We start from the raw sequence: 18836 nt of genomic DNA on the forward strand, positions 1-18836 counted from the left end.
ACACTCACAAAAAGAGGAAAAGGGGTAAAAATCATAAATCTTGGTCTCAAAGTCCATCTCCTCAGTTTGGGATGATTCGTTGTCTATTCAGGTATTCCACAGATGCAGGGTACATCAAGTTGATTGTGGAGCTTTAATCCGCTGTTTCTGAGGCTGCTGGGAGAGATTTCCCTGTCTCTTCTTTGTTCTCACAGCTCCCAGGGGCTCAGCTTTGGATTTGGCCCCATCTCTGCTTGTAGGTCGCCGGAGGGCGTCTGTTCTTCGATCAGACAGGATGGGGTTAAAGGAGCACCTGTTTCGGGGGCTCTGGCTCACTCAGGCCGGGGAGAGGGAGGGGTACAGAGTGCGGGGCGAGCCTGTGGCCGCAGAGGCCAGCATGACGTTGCACCAACCTGAGCACGCCGTGCGTTCTTCCGGGGGAGTTGTCCTTGGATCACGGGATCCTGGCAGTGGCTGCACAGGCTCCCCAGAAGGGGGGTGTTAATAGTGACCTGTGCTCTCACACAGGCTTCATGGTGGTGGCAGCAACAGCCTTAGCGTCTTATGCCTGTCTCTGGGGTCTGCGCTTTTAGCCGCGGCTCGCGCCCGTCTCTGGAGCTCCTTTAAGCAGTGTTCTTAATCCTCTCTCCTCACGCACCAGGAAACAAAGAGGGAAGAAAAAGTCTCTTGCCTCTTCGGCAGGTTCAGACTTTTCCCCAGACTCCCTCCCGGCCAGCCGTGACACACTAACCCCCTGCAGGCTGAGTTCACGCCGTCAACCCTAGCCCTCTCCCTGGGATCTGACCAAAGCCTGAGCCTCAGCTCCCAGCCCCACCCGCCGCGGCGGGGGAGCAGACAAGCCTCTCGGGCTGGTGAGTGCCATTCAGCACCGATCCCTTGTGCGGGAATCTCTCCACTTTGCCCCCCGCACCCCTGTTGCTGTGCTCTCCTCTGCGGCTCCGAAGCTTCCTCCTCTGCCACCCGCAGTCTCTGCCCACAAAGGGGCTTCCTAGTGTGTGGAAACCTTTCCTCCTTCACAGCTCCCTCCCACTGGTGCAGGTCCTGTCCCTATCCTTTTGTCTCTGTTTATTCTTTTTTCTTTTGCCCTCCCCAGGTACGTGGGGGTGTTTTCTTGTCTTTTGGGAGGTCTGAGGTCTTCTGCCAGCGTTCAGTAGGTGTTCTGTAGGAGGTGTTCCACGTGTAGATGTATTTCTGGTGTATCTGTGGGGAGGAAGGTGATCTCCACGTCTTACTCTTCCGCCATCTTCCCGGAAGCCCCCTGTCTGCTGTTCTGATTCGGTGATTTCCATTCTTCTATCTTCCAGATCATTTATTCATTCTTCTGTATTATTTATTTTGCTATTTATTGCTTTTAGCTCAGCTTTCATCTCGGCAAATGAATTTTCTAATTTTAATTGGCTCCTCTTTATAATTCCTAGTTCCTTGTTACAGTGATCTGCATTTCTATCCATAGTCTTTCTTAATTCCTTCAGTATTTTTATTACCTCCTTTTTCAATTTGGGACCTAGTAGACAGGAGAGGTCTTTCATTGTTTGTTCTTTAAGGGGATTTCTGTTGGTGTTTTAATTGGGAGTGGTTCCTCTGCTTCTTCATTTTATTTTTTTACATCTTTATTGGAGTATAATTGCTTTACAATGGTGTGTTAGTTTCAGCTTTATAACAAAGTGAATCAGTTATACATATACATATGTTCCCCTATCTCTTCCCTCTGGCATCTCCCTCCCTCCCACCCTCCCTATCCCACCCCTCTAGGTGGTCACAAAGAACCGAGCTGATCTCCCTGTGCCATGCGGCTGCTTCCCACTAGCTATCTGTTTTACTCTTGGTAGTGTATATATGTCCATGCCACTCTCTCGCTCCATCACAGCTTACCCTTTCCCCTCCCCATATCCTCAGATCCATTCTCTAGTAGGTCTGTGTCTTTATTCCTGTCTTACCCCTAGGTTCTTCATGACATTTTATTTTCTCTTAAAGTCCATATATATGTGTTAGCATACAGTATTTGTTTTTCTCTTTCTGACTTACTTCACTCTGTATGACAGACTCTAGGTCCATCCACCTCATTACATATAGCTCAGTGTCGTTTCTTTTTATGGCTGAGTAATATTCCATTGTATATATGTGCCACATCTTCTTTATCCATTCATCAAATGATGGACACTTAGGTTGTTTCCATCTCTGGGCTATTTTAAATAGAGCTGCAATTTCTCTGACTCTGAATTTTTGAGAAACTGTTATCTACTGTGGTCTTGAAGGGCTGTTGTATGTGGGAATGTCCCTATGTAGCCTGTGTGAGTCATTTTTTGTGTGAGGGCTGTTTTTAGTATGGATCACATTTTTCCTCAATGTGTGCTGGCTATTATCCCTTTGATAGGGGGTGTGGTTGGTGTTGTGGTGACCAGAGCCTGCACTAGATGTTGAGCAGCACTTCTTCTTTGTTCTGTGGCTGTCACAACCCTGTTGGGGGCAGGGTCTGCTCTCCAGTTTTTGCAGTAGAAGCCTTCAGATCTGTTTCTGAGCTGTGGTGTGGTGTAAGCAGGACTGGAGCTCTCCCACTGAGAGAGGAGCCACTGACTATTCCTCTCCAGATGCTGTCCACCAGTTAGTGCTTTCTGTGGTGTCATCTGGCACCCATTGTGTGGGCTCACAAACTACACTGTTGTTGGCACTGCCCTTTGCCCTGCCTCAGCCATGGGGATGAGGCAATGGGCCTGGGTGTCCCTTAGATGCTGTACTCACAAAGCCACTAGCACAGATACACCAAAGTCAGGCACCGGAACCCACCATAGTCATGCATATTTGCACACTTGGACCTACCATGGGAGCTATGGAATCAGCCCAGACTCAGGACATGCCTCCTGGTGCATGTACCCACCAAGCCTGCAGCTGCTGACTCTGGACCTGCCCCAGCCACAGGAGCACTAGTAATCTGCTCAGATGTGCCGCAGGCACTGAGCTCACAAAGTGGATTAAATCCACCAAAGTCACAAAGCCACTGAACAGGGCTCAGATTGCAGCCTGGCTTCTGTGGTTGCACAGTCCATGGGGATTTGCTCGGATTTCAGCCCTGCTTCCGTGTATGCGCAACAGCTGGCTGTTGTCTGTAGTGGCAGATTGGCACCCACTGTGAGCATGGGGAAAATGAGGCTGCTATGGTGGGGCCCCACCTCTTCCATCACACAGGTGTTAACAATGTGGCTTCTATGGTGGACTGGGGCTCTGTCCTATGTACACCCCCAATTGTGGCCTGGGCCGTACTCCAGCACCTTCAGGCTGTCTGTGCACAATCAGCCCCAGTCCTCTACCCAACTCCGTCCACTGAAGCCTGAGTTTCAGCACCCAGCCCCCCTATACCAGCAGACACGCATCTCAGGCTGGGGAGTACAGCGAGGTGGCTAGGACCATCTATCCTGGTGTCTCTTTGTTATGCCTGCTGCAAGCTGGCTGCTGCACTCACCTCCAAGCTTCTGAAGCTACCTTTCTGTCCTGGCTGATCCCCAGCTGATCAAGGCAGTTCCCAGGGTGAGGGAACATTTCCTCTTTCACAGCTACCTCACAGGGGCACAGGTCCCTTACCAATTCCTTTTTTCTTTCTTCCTACCCAGTTACATGTTAATCATCTTTCTTGCAGTTTTGGTTGTATGAGATCTTCTGCCAGTGTTCAGTAGGTATCCTGTGAGAATTGTTCCACATGTAGATGTGTTTTTGTTGTATTTGTGGGAGGAGGTGAACTCCATGACCTTCTGTTCCACCATCTTAATCCACAACATCCAACTCAATGAATTCTGTTGATCTAGATTCATAATGTTTTATGAATAAAATGGAATTAAACTTAGGCTTTTTTCCCTATGTGTCTGAACCACAGTTTCTATTCTTGGTCTTCTCTACTCCTACTCAATTCAGGTCTCTTTCTCTCTCTCTCCCTCTCTCTCTTTTTTATTTCTGAATAACATTCTTAATATATAGCAATTTACCATAGAGTATGGAAGTGAATTATATATGAAAGACCAGAAACAATATATCAGTGGAATATTTTGCACTAAGTGACTGAGGCACTGTGTCTTCCTTAGGCATATAGGAGGGTTGAGCTCCTTGCCTTGTGTTTTATGTCTGAAAATGCTCTCCTAGTATCTTTGATCACACACTATTTTGGCCTCCTGAATGCTACTGTTCACTTCGCCTTCTTCTGGTTTCATTCATTGTAAAGACCTTGCAATTGACCCATCCCAACAAAGACTACAAATACCAAATCAGAAACTAACAACTTGTATTTCCACATGTAAAAGGAGAGAGTAGTACTGGAATTTCTAAAACATTTTTAGAATTAATATGATCAATTGTTGATGTTAGGAAATCAAGGCACTGCCCAGAAAGGTTTGGATTTATGGTTACTAAACCAAGTCCACCTAGAATATACAGTTTTTATATAACATCCTTACTAAGGACAGAGACAAACCAAAACATAAAAAGGAGAGTCCATGAAAGGTAACAGCTGGTTGTAATCTTCGTGAGGGCTGGGCTCTTCCTGTTTCTTACCACAGTATATCTAGTGCCTGGCAGCTCCTAGCGTGGAGGAGAAACTCAATAAATATTTGTTAAAGAGAAAAGCAATAGGGACAGGTCATAGCCACAGACACAGTCACAAACTTAAGCCTATGGAGGAGAGAAGAACAGATACACATGACTTCTCAGGACACAGGCAGCAAAGCTCCAGACTGCTGCTGCCTTGCCCATGATACCTATGATGTATGTTGTCATGTAGAACACAAACTTTCTAGGAATCCTCTTTTTTGGGATTTTTTTTTTTTTTTTTACTGAACCACTACCCAATGTACAAGTTAGTCCAAACAGAAGATTCTGTCAGTTCTCCAGGCAAATATTCTTAGGAGTGGTAGCACAAATAAACGTTTCTTCTAACTATCCAGAAGTTATCATCTTATCAGAAAGATCTCACACATTTCTACTGAGACTTAGTCCCAACCTCCTTTGTGTAGTTACTATTTATTACAAACTTCTTATATGACAGGAACAACTCTTAAAATCTTAATATGATAATTAATAGAACCCTCTTAACAAATTGTAATGTGCCTGTTATTACTAGTCTCTCACCTGTAAACTGGAAAAGAGGCTTAGAAAAGTTTAATTGAATATCTTCTATAGGCCACTCATTATTGTAAAGGATGCTAAAACAAAAATGAATGATACATGGTCTCACCACTCAAGGCATTTCTATTTTATTGGGGTAGATGGATATATACATAAATATAAATACTATAATTAGGAAAGTGCTGTACTTGCACGCTCATGGCATAGTGATTAACACAAATACTTTTGATTTCATGTTGCTCTGGTCCCACACTTTGTTCCGTCATTAAATATCTGTTTGGGGGAATTTTTAAACTGTTCTTTGCCCTATTTCCTCATACAGTTAATTAAGGTGATATTTGTATTTATCTCCAGGAGTTATCATGAGAAATTAATGTAAACGATGCATGTAAATGGCTAGCCCATATTAATTGCTTAATAATTAAATGATAATTATGATTACTACCAATAAGTTTATTATTGTGAAAATAATGATGAAAATAATAAATTGTCTACAAATGAATTAGAGCAGCTGTCATGAGGAAGATGCATTTGAGATGACTATTTAAGGATGCGTAGGTTGTCTCAAAATGTAGCAGAAGATACTTAATCCTGACAGCTGGAACAGCATGTGCAATGATTATCAGAGTAAAATTGAATTTCCTATAAAACGTTGACCTCCAAGTCAGAAACATGGACATATCCTCTTCCTGTTGACCACAACAAGACCAGTATCCCTCAGCAGAAGATGAATTATACAGTCTGGATCATTGATCATGCTGAGATTCGTTGTCAGCTTGACTTTTAAGATTTGCCAGGTATTAGGGGAGCTTATTTATAGAAAGCAGATGGCTTTCTGTCATTTAATTCACTGAAATTTACTTAGTATGAGGAAGGGAGAAACCAAGCTGTCTCCATGATAAAAGCTTTCTAAATACATTAACTCATTGAGTGGACTACAGAGGGACAAATAGAACATTGCTTTTAAAATGAATTAGGCTTCTTTTATGTTTTCAAAGAGATAAGACCAAAGTCCTCAGCGGTGAATGATAACATGAGTAGAAGAAATTTCAGAATTTGCTTTATCAAATGCTGAATTCTCTCTCTTCCATAGTGCCGCCTTCCTTAGGAGGTGCCCTCACTGCCTCCCTAGAATAGATAAAGTTCAAAACCCCGTTGCCTGATTTCAAACCGCAGACCCATTCCACTCCAGTTCTCAGATCTCTGCCTTGTTTGTCTTTTTATTTTTTGTATACAATCAAAACTCCAATTGGCTGTCCTCTGTTCTGATATTACAAAGTACCTTTTGCCTTCTTTTGCAGTAACACACATTCTGCATCATTTTAAAAGTGGCCCCTAGTTATTCATACAACTGTTGTTTTTATTCAAAATTTTACTGTGACATATTTACCAAGATGTGTGTATTCTCTCTGTCCGGTTGATCTCTGTCTCCTTTCTGCCTTCCCTTCCTCTTTTCCTCCTAACTATCCAAAATCCAGTGAGCACTATTGAAGAGCAACAGGAAGTGTGAACTTTGGAGCCAATAGTTTTTTGTCCTAACTATTGTCCTACAATAGTTTTTTGTAGTTTTTATTATAACTAACTTATGAATCTTACAAAAATGTATGTTTCTCTCCAATTATCTAATCTGTAAATAATTCTATATACCTCATGGAACTGTTTTAAGTAATTTTAAAAAAGGGTAGTACATGCAAACAGTGGCTGGAAATATAAACTTATTACTATTATTACCACTATTAGGTACCAGGGATACAAAGACAGAAAACCCATGGTATCTTCCCTGAAGGAGCTCACTATGTAGGTTTAGAAGAACTTAGAGTATCATTACTTTAGGATAAAAGATATGTTTGAGTATGTAGACAGATAATGAAGAGTGAGATACTATGTTTTAATTCTTTTTTTTTTTTTTTTTTCGGTATGCGGGCCTCTCACTGTTGTGGCCTCTCCTGTTGCGGAGCACAGGCTCCGGACACGCAGGCTCAGAGGCCATGGCTCATGGGCCCAGCCGCTCCGCGGCATGTGAGATCTTCCCAGACCGGGGCACGAACCTGTGTCCCCTGCATTGGCAGGCGGACTCTCAACCACTGTGCCACCAGGGAAGCCCTGTTTTAATAAACAACTTTTGAGCACTTCTGTTTGCAAGGGAAGGCGATTGTGTCTTAATCTACACGCATTTGAGATGGCCTGGAGCTGCTTGTTTGGAAACGTGCACTGAACTGTGAGACAGCACAAAAGATCACATTGATCACATTAATGATCTTTGGCAGGGACACAGGATGAAAGAGTAGAATTGCCTCATGAGTTGGCCTGTGATTAATAACATGAGGAAAATTAAGATGCCTCGCAGTTGGTCACCTTCAGAACCTTACAGTACGTCACCAGAAGAAAGAATAAGTCTCTCATAGATAAGGCAAGACTTCTTGGAGGAAGATCTTGGAAATGCCCCGTCACTTTGTCCAAGCAAAAGTCACTCATGATGGGCAACACTCACTATTTGTCCCAGGGTTCCCCACAAGAATTGGCCAAGATTTTGCCAAGAGTGAATCACATTTAATCTCTCCCTTGTTCAATCCTCTTCCTTCCTTTTACAGGTTTTGATTTGTAGTATACATCTTTCACACCAGTCTCCATCTCAGCATCTGCTTCTGGAGAAACCAACCTGTGACAGTGGAATTTAAATATGAGAAGATATGGTCATTCATTTGATACAGAGTAAACGTTTCTAAGTACACTTCTGCATGTGCTGCAAAGATATTTTGTACTTATAACAAGCATGGTTGTGGTGGTCTTCATCGCTAAAAGAATGGCAGAGCAGACATACGTGCTTCAGGTCATCGTTTTCAAATTCGAAGAGGCCAAGGTCAGTCTAAAAGAAGTAGCCTACACATGCTCATAGACTTAATGTTAAGGTGGGTCTACTCTTCCCCAAATCTGTCTTCTGTTGCCTTGCTCCAAAAGGCCCTTTAACAACAATACTGATGATGGATGCATAGCATTGTGAATGTACTAAATGCCACTGAATTATGCAGTTTAAAAATGACTTAAGGTAAACTTTATGTTTATACCAGAATTTAAAAATGCTAATGTAGCTGGAAGAACTCAAGCCTTAACATGGAGAAAAAGCCAAAAAGAGATCATTTTGAAGTTGGTTTAGAATAGAAATTGGCCACAGCCTTGCTGGGTAGGGGAACTGGGCATGAAAAAATAGCAAAGAAGAAAGAAGTGTGATGACAGAGCAGTGGTTCTCCACCTGTCCTTCACTCTAGGAATTCTAGATCTTTGGATGAACATAAGAATCACCCTGGAGGATTTGGAGGGGGGAAAAAAGAAAAAAAACCTGTCCTCCAGGCTGTGTCCTCAAAGCAACTAAATCAGAATCTCTGAGAGTAGATCCCAGGCATCAGGTCTTTTAGGTGCCCAGGTGATCCATTGTGTACTCAAGCTTGAAAAACTATTTTATTTCCATACCATTTACTAGTGAATGCATTTTCATCTTAGTGTGTCCTGTTATATACGGTATTCTGTATTGGGAGGTGATGTGAGAGTAACATCAAAATCTTTCATCCCCCAAATTCTGACGTTGCCCTCTTGTTACCCTAACCCTAGAAGGGAGGAGGAAAGGAGAAACCTTCCATGGATGAGAAATGCCCCAGTAGGTGAGTGAAAATGTTATCAGTGTCCAGCTTTGCCAGCAATGACCTATGGCTAAAACCCTGAAACGTATATATCTGCTTCTCTTAACACTTCATCTATTTTTTACCAGAAATACTATGGAGCCCTTAAGCTGTTTTTCTTCCTTTCAGTCTTTATTCGTCCACACCTTTATCTAAATACCAGTCACAATAATTACTTCAAAATGCAATTCTGTTCGTCATTCTCCTGCTCAGAACTCCTCAGTGGCACCTTTTTTAGCCTCTATAATAAGTGGCTACGAGACCTTGGATGATCTCCACCTGCCCATCTCTGTAGCCTCATCTTTTCGTCTTTGAGAACATCCATGTGACTTTCTCCTCCAGTCTCACTGTACCTCTCATTTCTTGTAACACCTCTCCTGTTCCCTCCCATCCTCTCCTTTTCCTTCTGTATCTCTACATCCCTGTCTCTGTCTCTCACATCTCAAGAACTTGACCTGTGCTATTGAATTTGATTAGAATGTTCTTGCCTTTTCGTTGTCTGGTGATCCCCACTCCTCTTTCAGGTCTTGGAGTAAACATCATTCCTCAGGGAAGCCTCCTGACATGCGGTATCATCCACTGCAATAAACAAACAAGGCAGTGGGCATGGTTCAGATATGTTCATAGCAAGGTAAGATATTTTTTTCTTCCTCACTGGCCCTCGAGTTTTAAGACAGTATAGTAATGTCTATTCTATTCCACACTTTATCACTAGGGCTTAATATTATGTTTGGTGCTTTGAAAAACATGTTTCTTCTTAATGATGGAGTGATAGACTGATCTTAGTTTCTGAAGCAAAATAACTCAAAAGGAATAGTGATTTCATAGCACCCTAAGTTGTTGTGCCTTTTCTTCCCAGAACAACTTCTCTGCATTCTCAAATTAGATGGCAAAATATCTTTTTTTTTTTTTTTTGTGGTACGTGGGCCTCTCACCGTTGTGACCTCTCCCATTGCGGAGCACAGGCTCTGGACACGCAGGCTCAGCGGCCATGGCTCACGGGCCCAGCCGCTCCGCGGCATGTGGGATCTTCCCGGACCGGGGCACGAACCCGTGTCCCCTGCATTGGCAGGTGGACTCTCAACCACTGCACCACCAGGGAAGCCCCTAGATGGCAAAATATCTTGACGGTGCCTGAAGTCTGAGATTAGTCACAAGAGGATTAGATCTTTAACCAACATGATGATAGCCCAGGGGGTAGATGATTATAGCCTAGCATATCACAAGAGGACTTGGGAGAGTGAACACAGATTTGGCATTCCATGATTTGCTGAAGCAACGGGAATGCCTCCTCGTCAATCTTGATAAAGGTCAGATTATAAGAAATAAGAGTAAGGACCATTTAACCCAGTACGTACCACATGTATACCTCCATTTTCCCTAGAGCCTGAGAATATAGTTGAAAGATGATTCAGAGAAATTAACTGATCCAGAATACAGTAATATATCATTGTCTGACACCAAGTATCAGCATCTCAGCATCTTTACATGACACCATTTTTCCCTTTATTTGCTCCTGCAGATACAATGAACTGAATCCTCACTTTTCCTAGACTCTTAGATCTACACTTTTAAAGCAATTTTAGCTAGTGCCTAAAGGCCAATAAGCTGAACTATATGGAGAAATCCACCAATTACGTAAAATTACACAACCCTTCAGAGTCTTAAAGAAGTAATAAACTGAGCAAAAGAGGAAGTGAATGTCATCATCCCAAGTTCTGCTCCTGAAATCTGTCTAGTCTTTATAGGTTTCCCATAAGCATAGTCGTCCACATCTCACTAACCTCCAGGTCAGTGCATGAGTGCGCTTTCAGATATCTCAGACGCCTACCCAAAAAAAGATAAAAGACATAGAACCCAAATTCAATTACTATTATTGTAGGTGCAGGTGAGCTCTCTCTGTTGCAGTTGCATTCAGGGGGTCAGAAAATTACAACCCACAGACCACATCTGCAGGCAGCCAGCTTCCGTAAATAAAATTTTATTGTAATATTATACTCATGGCATTTGTTTATGTATTGTCCACAGCTACATTCAATGCAAAGGCCAAGTCGCAGGGCTGACAAAGACACCATAACGCAAAGCCTAAAACCAACTGGCTCTTTGCAGAAAATGCTTGCTGACCCCTGCACATGTATCAGGTCCTGTTACATCACCAGTTGGCCTCAGAAATAGGGGATTAAGGTCAGGGTGTCTACTTCCTGAGGCCAGTATTGCAGAAGGAATAGTAGAGGTAGTAATAAATAGGCAAGAGATCCCAAAATAGCATTGAATTTCCAGGTAGAAGACTTGAAAATGTTGGCATCCTCTTCAGAGTTAGTAGTTAAAAAACAATATTTCAATTTGAAGAAGGGAATTTCAATCAGATTGACTGGATATATTTAATTTGGGGCATCAGTGGGAAAAGGCAGAAACTTTTAGAAGCTCATAAAAATGCAGAGCTCACATCTTAGGCCTTTCCGAAATCTCAGTACAGAAAAAGCCATTTATTTTTCATCAAATAATTACTGCGTACCCAGTGGTTTAAAAAAAAATATACTAGACCACTGAGTAGTCCAATAAGTGAAACTTAAAACTTGAAAATAGCTGTTTATTTTCCTTAAAAGCAAGATAATAGCTGTTCATTTTCTTTAAAAGCAAGATAAATGAATTTTTTAAAAAAATTGTACACATATTATCTATAATGAAGTACAATTAATATCATTTAATAGTCATTTAAGTTTTAATAGGTTACTTAACCTGTTAGTGACCCAGTATCATCATTTGTAAGATACAGATGATAAAGGTCATAATTCATAAGGTTGTAAGAATTAAAGGAGCTATTATATTTAAAAGTCATAAAACACTTTTTGGCATAGAGTAAATATGAAGAAACATAAATAATCTGTTTTTCTTATGAAGAGATGCACATTCAGATATATTACAATGGTTGTGGTAACCACAATCTCACTAATGTTCACATTCTCAATTATTCAGACTTGTCTCAAGGATGTAATTGGTGGTTGATAAAGGGAGAACACTGGTCTTACCTGGTGGAGATTTATTTTATTTTCTTATTCTGTTTGTCTTATGAAAAAAACAAAGATGCCTTTATTTGGCATCTGCTTTTCATTTCTTACTTGTTGGTGGCCTGACCTCTTCTCTATACTTAGTTGTCTTCGGTCAAATTTATTTTCTTCTTCTTTCTCTACCTTTTCTTACTTTCCACAATACCAGAGTTTAGATGTCATCCCTTCAAAGTGGGTCTAAATATTGTGACTGCACTTCATAAACTTTAAAGCACTGGTCAGATATTAATTTGTATTACTGCTTTCAGTCAATGAGAAAGTCCCTTGCCTTTTTGTCCCCCATCTAATACCACTTCCTGAGAGAGATGAGTGCTCTTAGAACGTTCAGCTTTTCTCAACTTGGTCTTTTATCTTCTGATTTTATGCCTTTCCAATATTGTGTGTAATTGGAAATCTGACCTTTATATACAGGAATCATTACAGTAGCTAAATAATGGAAAATAATAATACTTTACTTTCCATAGCATCTTATAAATATTAAATCAACTTTCACAGGCATTGTAAAACTGGACTGTGAGCTTGAGGCCAGAGACCATATTTTATTTATTTCTGCAATCTAACAACTTGCTTCCTCATATCTAGCCATTAGCAGGTGCTTAATAATGTTTAAAATGTAAATGTTCTTACCGTAAAGGCCCTGTGTGGGATGCTTGTAGAGTACCATCTCCTGTAGACAAATGAAAAATAAACTTATTAAAGCAAAGAGCACACAGAACTAGAATTTAGTTAGTATAATTCATTATTAAAAACTGTTTCTACTAAATTAGGGCTTGCAAAGCAAAGAAAAACAAGAGGACGGTTAGGGCTTGCAAAACAAAGAAAAAGAAGAGGATGGTTTCTCATGGACATCCTCATGATGTCACTTTCAATGACAGGGTGTTACAATGAATATTATTGTAAAAGAATGATAAGGCTTTAAAATGGACTGATATAACCAATAGTGACATGAAGAAGTTTCTTGGATTAATAATTTTGATGGGACAAATAAGAAAGTCACACTGGAAAGAATATTGGTTGACTGATCCCTTACTTTAAACACCTATCATCTTTCCAAAGATTATGACAAGAAGAAGCATCAAATAAATAATGACATTTCTTCACTTTAATGATAACTTGGAAACTCCACTTCCTGCAGATAGAATTTCAAAAGTTAAACCTCTTTTGGATTATTTTCTACAAAATTTCAATTGCTCTATATACCCAAGTAAGAGCTATCATCAGTTGAGGAGGTAATGATAAAGTGGAGAGGACAACTCAGATTCAAAACCTATAATCCTGGAAAACTTACAAAATATGGAATTTTGGTCAGGACAGTTAGCAAAAGTGAAACTGGATCTATGCAACCTTGAAATTTACATGGGTGAAGGAAAGAAACTGCAAGAAACAATATTATTGGTCCTAATCTTGGTTCATGGCACCATATTTACAAAGACAATTGTTACAACGGTGTGACCACATCTGAAATATTGTTGGAAAATAAAACCAGAGTGTGTGGGACTATAAGAGAAAATCACGGTATACCAAACCTATTAAAGGAGAAATCTGAAAATCTACAGAGGGGAGAAATGACATTCTTATGGAAGGGAGAAGTGATTCTTCTTATATGGAAAGACAAGAAGCTAGTCTGAATGGTGACAACTATTCATGATGCCTCCATAGCATCTACAGGAAAGGAAGACCAGAGGACTGGCCATCAGATGACTAAGCCTGCTTGTATATTAGAGTATAATAAATATATGAAAGGAGTTGATTGATCTGATCAATATCTGACAAACTTCAATATCCTCTGGAAAACTCAAAAATGGTATAAGAAAGTGGGTTTGTATTTGAGTAATTGTGGTTTATTCAATGCATTTGAATAATTTGAGACTGCTATATCAAAACCTCATGGTAACTATAAACTGAAAGTTTACAGTAGACACACACACAAAGAATAAGGAATCCAAACACACCAGTAAAGTTAGTCATCAAATCACGAAAGAAGGGAAAACCAAACAAGTCATGGAGATGATGTAGTATACAGCAATACTGATTATAGTTAATAATACTGTATTGTATATTTTTAAAAAAAGGGAAGACCTACAAAAACAAGTCCAAAACCATTAACAAAATGGCAATAAGAACATACATCTTGATAATTACCTTAAATGTAAATGGATTAAATGCTCCAACCAAAAGACACAGACTGGCTGAACGGATACATAAACAAGACCCATATATATGATGTCTACAAGAGACCCACTTCAGATCTAGGGACTCATACAGACTGAAAGTGAGGGGATGGAAAAAGGTATTCCATGCAAATGGAAATCAAAAGAAAGCTGGAGTAGCAATTCTCATATCAGACAAAATAGACTTTAAAACAAAGACTATTACAAGAGACAAAGAAGGACACTACATAATGATAAAAGGATCAGTCCAAGAAGAAGATATAACAATTGTAAATATATAAGTACCCAACATAGGAGCACCTCAATATATAAGGCAAATACTAACAGCCATAAAGGGAGAAATAATAAGCGGCTTTAATACCCAACTTTCATCAATGGACAGATCATCCAGAGAGAAAATTAATAAGGAAACACAAGCCTTAAATGGCACATTAGACCAGATGGACTTAATATTTATAGAGCATTCCATCCAAAAATAGAAGAATACACGTCATTCTTCTCAAGTGCACACAGAACTTTCCCTGGGATTGATCACATGCTGGGCCACAAAGTGACCCTTGGTAAATTTAAGAAAATTGAAATCATAGCAAGCATCTTTTCTGACCACAACACTATAAGATTAGAAATCAACTACAAGAAAAATACTGCAAAAACACGTACACCTGGAGGATAAACAATATGCTACTAAACAACCAAGAGATCACTGAGGAGATCAAAGAGGAAATCAAAAAAATACCTAGAGACAAATGAAAATGAAAGCATGATGATCCAAAACCTGTGGGACAAAGGAAAAAAAGTTCTAAGATGGAAGTTTATAGCAATACTATCTCATCTCAGGAAACAAGAAAAATCCCAAATAAACAATCTAACTTTACACCTAAAGCAACCAGAGAAAGATGAACAAGCAAAACCCAAAATTAGAAGGAAAGAAATCATAAAGTTCAGAGTGGAAATGAATGAAATAGAGATGAAGAAAACAATAGAAATGATCAAGGAAACTAAAAGCTGGTTCTTTGAAAAGATAAAATTGATGTACCTTTAGCCAGAGTCACCAAGGAAAAACAGGAAGAGGGCTCAAATCAATAAAATTAGGAATGAAAAAGAAGTTACAATGGACACCACAGAAATACAAAGGATCATAAGAGCCTACTATAAGCAGCTATATGCCAATAAAATGGACAACCTAGAAGAAATGGAAAAATTCTCAGAAAGATACAATCTCCCAAAACTGAACCAGGAAGAAATAGAAAATATGAACAGATCACAAGTACTGAAATTGAAACTGTGATTGAAAAACTCCCATAAACAGAAGTCCAGGACCAGATGGCTTCACAGGTGAATTCTATTAAACATTTAGAGAAGAGTTAACACCTATCCTTTTGAAACAATTCCAAAACATTGTAGAGGAAGGAACACTCCCAAACTCACTCTATGAGGACACCATCACCCTGATACCAAAACAAGACAAAGATGCCACACACAAAAAAATTACAGGCCAATATCACTGATGAACATAAACACAAAAATTCTCAACAAAATATGGGCAATCCAAATTCAACAGTACATTAAAAGAATCATGCTCTGAGGAGCTTCAAGATGGCGGAAGAGTAAGACGTGATCACCTTCCTGCCTACAAATACATCAGAAATATATCTACATGTGGAACAACTGGTACAGAACACCTACTGAACGCTGGCAGAACTCAGACCTCCCAAAAGGCAAGAAACTCCCCATGTACATGGGTAGGGCACAAGAAAAAAGAGACAAAAGAATAGGGATGGGACCTGCACCAGTGGGAGGGAGCTGTGAAGGAGGAGAGGTTTCCACACACTAGGAAGCCCCTTCATGGGTGGAGACTGTGGGTGGCGGAGGGGGGAAGCTTCAGAGACACGGAAGAGAGTGCAGGAACAGGGGTGCGGGGGGGCAAAGCGGAGAGATTCCTGCACAGAGGATCAGGGCCGACCGGCACTCACCAGCCCGAGAGGCTTGCCTGCTCACCCACCGGGGCAGGCGGGGCTGCGAGCTGCGCCTCGGGCTTCGGTCGGATCCCAGGGAGAGAACTGTGGTTGGCGGCATGAACACAGCCTGAAGGGGCTATTGCACCACGGCTAGCCGGGAGGGAGTCCGGGAAAAAGTCTGGAGCTGCCGAAGAGGCAAGAGACTTTTTCTTGCCTCTTTGTCTCCTGGTACATGAGGAAAGGGGATTAAGAGCACCGCTTAAAGGAGCTCCAGAAACGGGCGTGGCTGAGGCAATCAGTGCGGACCCCAGAGACGGGCATGAGACGCTAAGGCTGCTGCTGCCGCCACCAAGAAGCCTGTGTGTAAGCATAGGTCACTCTCCATAACTCCCCTCCCAGGAGCCTGTGCAGCCAGGCACTGCCAGGGTCCTGTGATCCAGGGACAACTTCTCCTGGAGAACACACGGCACCCCTCAGGCTGATGCAACATTACGCCGGCCTCTGCTGCCTCAGGCTCACTGCGCATTCCATACCCGTCCCTCCTTCCGGCCTGAGTGAACCAGAGCCCCTGAATCAGCTGCTCCTTTAACCCCGTCCTGTCTGAGAGAACAGACGCCCTCCGGCGACCTACACGCAGAGGCAGGTCCAAATCCAAAGCTGAACCCCAGGAGCTGTGCGAACAAAGAAGAGAAAGGGAAATCTCTCCCAGCAGCCTCAGGAGCAGTGGATTAAATCTCCACAATCAACTTGATGAACCCTGCATCTGTGGAATACCTGAATAGACAACAGATCATCCCAAATTGAGGAGGTGAACTTTTGGGAGCAATGATATATATATATATTATTTCCCTTTTTCTCTTTTTGTGAGTGTGTATGGGTATGCTTCTGTGTGTGATTTTGTCTGTATAGCTTTGCTTTTACCGTTTGCCCTAGGGTTCTGTGTCTTTTTTTTTTTTTTTGGATAGTTTTTAGCACTTGTTATCATTGGTGGATTTGTTTTTTGGTTTGGTTGCTCTCTTCTTTCTTTCTTTGTTTTTTAATTTAAAAAACTTTTTAATAATTATTTTAATAACATTTTAATTTAATTTGATTAAATTTAATATTGTTTCTTTTTTTCCTCCACTTTATTCTGAGCAGTGTGGATGACAGGCTCTTGGTCCTCCAGCCAGGCCTCAGGGATGTGCCTCTGAGGTGGGAGAGCCAAGTTCAGGACACTGGTGCACAAGAGACCTCCCATCTCCATGTAATATCAAACAGGGAAAATTTCCTAGAGATCTGCATCTCAATGCCAAGACCCAGCTCCACTGAACGATCAGCAAGCTCCAGTGCTGGACACCACATGCCAACAACTAGCAAGACAGGAACACAACCCCATCCATTAGCAGAGGGGCTGCCTAAAATCATAAAAAGGCCACAGACACCCTGAAACACAAAACCAGACGTGGACCTCCCCACCTGAAAGACAAGATCCAGCTTTATCCACCAGAACACAGGCACTAGTCTGCTTCACCAGGAAGCCTACACAACCCACTGAACCAAACTTAGGAACTGGGGACAGATAACAAAAACAAGGGAAACTACGAAGCTGCCACCTGCAAAAAGGAGACCCCAAACACAGTAAGTTAAGCAAAACGAGAAGACAGAGAAACTCACAGCAGATGAAGGAGCAAGGCAAAAACCCACCAGACGTAACAAATGAAGAGGAAATAGGCAGTCTACCTGAAAAAGAATTCAGAATAATGATAGTAAAAATGATCCAAAATCTTGGAAATAGAATGGAGAAAATACAACAAACGTTTAACAAGGACCTAGAAGAACTAAAGAGCAAACAAACAGTAATGAACAACAAAATAAATGAAATTAAAAATTCTCTAGAAGGTATCAATAGCAGAATAACTGAGGTAGAAGAATGGATAAGTGACCTGGAAGATAAAATAGTGGAAATAACTACTGCAGAGCAGAATAAAGAAAAAAGAATGAAAAGAATTGAGGACAGTCTCACAGACTGCTGGGACAATATTAAACACACCAACATTCGAATTATAGGGGTCCCAGAAGAAGAAGAGAAAAAGAAAGGGACTGAGAAAAGGGGTCCCAGAAGAAGAGAAAAAGAAAGGGACTGAGAAAATATTTGAAGAGATTATAGGTGAAAACTTCCTTAATATGGGAAAGGAAATAGTTAATCAGTGCAGGAAGCACAGAGAGTCCCACACAGGATAAATTCAAGGAGAAACACGCCAAGACACATATTAATCAAACTGTCAAAAAATAAATACAAAGAAAACATATTAAAAGCAGGAAGGGAAAAACAACAAATAACAAACAAGGGAATCCCCATAAGGTTAACAGCTGATCTTTCAGCAGAAACTCTGCAAGCCAGAAGGGACTGGCAGGACATATTTACAGTGATGAAGGAGAAAACCCTACAACCAAGATTACTGTACCCAGCAAGGATCTCATTCTGATCTGATGGAGAAATTAAAACCTTTACAGACAAGAAAAAGCTGAGAGAATTCACCACCAAACCAGCTTTACGACAAATGCTAAAGGAACTTCTCTAGGCAGGAAACACAAGAGAAGGAAAAGACCTACAATAACAAACCCAAAACAATTAAGAAAACGGGAATAGGAACATACATATCGATAATTACCTTAAATGTAAATGGATTAAATGCTCCAACCAAAAACAAAGACTGGCTGAATGGATACATAAACAAGACCCGTATATATGCTGTCTACAAGAGACCCACTTCAGTCCTAGGGACACAAAAAAATTGAAAGTGAGGGGATGGAAAAAAATATTCCATGCAAATAGAAATCAAAAGAAAGCTGGAGTAGCAATTCTCATATCAGACAAAA

The 18836-nt window shown here is 41.0% G+C and overlaps 1 long non-coding RNA gene across 1 annotated transcript in view; it reads left to right on the forward strand.

Annotated features, from left to right (window-relative positions):
• Nucleotides 1–7960, forward strand: part of LOC141277188 (uncharacterized) — a 74675-nt gene extending 66715 nt beyond the window's left edge. Inside the window, exon 3 of the long non-coding RNA XR_012328156.1 lies at nt 7698–7960. This is a non-coding gene — a long non-coding RNA (uncharacterized lncRNA). The remainder of the gene's footprint in view (nt 1–7697) is intronic.
• Nucleotides 7961–18836: the final 10876 nt, after the last annotated feature.

This window comes from Tursiops truncatus, chromosome 19 (assembly GCF_011762595.2).
Source record: "Tursiops truncatus isolate mTurTru1 chromosome 19, mTurTru1.mat.Y, whole genome shotgun sequence".
NCBI lineage: Eukaryota > Metazoa > Chordata > Mammalia > Artiodactyla > Delphinidae > Tursiops > Tursiops truncatus.